Below are 658 nucleotides of genomic sequence, written 5' to 3'. Positions count from 1 at the left end.
CTCTCTCTCTCTTTTTTTGACTTCAGAATTCACTCGATTATCGTTTTTTAATAAAAATTTCAATAATAAATTTGCGTTAAGTTAGAGGTTCATCACAAGCTCCTAAAGTGGTACCAGAACAAGCTTCCTTCATAATTTATAAGCAATATGTATAGTTGATATATAAAATAATATCAGGTTAGACTACATATAAATAGCGTTTCCTGAAGATTTTTTTTTCCTTTTGATCGAATTCCAAAAACTTTATTTTACTTACCGTTTTTTCAGTGTTTTTGATTGACACTGACATTCACTTTAATCTGTTATTATATCTATATGATAGATATATAATAGATATATAATACCTAGATAATATTTGAGATAAAGCCAAAAATAAAGAATTACATGATTATAGAAACCGCCAAAAAGTATATTTTTTCCTTAAAAATAGAAACACAGTAACGAAACAAGTGAATCAACAAACAAGAAAATAAGTCGACAAGGAAATCGAAAAATAAGATTAAAAATAAATGTAAATTAAATATACAAACCTGAACATAAATAAAAGTACAGATGAAAAATACATTTAATAAAGATAAGTATAAAGAAAACAACTAACGAAGAAATAAATAAATATATTAAATACATATAAAGTGCAAAGAAAAAAGAAGAAAAAAGA

At 24.2% G+C, this 658-nt stretch overlaps 1 protein-coding gene across 1 annotated transcript in view; it reads right to left on the bottom strand.

Moving 5' to 3' along the window:
- LOC119590534 (protein Skeletor, isoforms B/C-like) overlaps window positions 1-658 on the bottom strand; it is a gene marked incomplete at its 5' end in the record, with an annotated part of 50087 nt that overhangs the window by 36132 nt on the left and 13297 nt on the right.

Source organism: Penaeus monodon, chromosome 27 (assembly GCF_015228065.2).
Source record: "Penaeus monodon isolate SGIC_2016 chromosome 27, NSTDA_Pmon_1, whole genome shotgun sequence".
Taxonomy (NCBI): domain Eukaryota; kingdom Metazoa; phylum Arthropoda; class Malacostraca; order Decapoda; family Penaeidae; genus Penaeus; species Penaeus monodon.
Note: the sequence above shows the minus strand (reverse complement) of the source record. Positions and strands in the feature narration are given on the sequence as shown.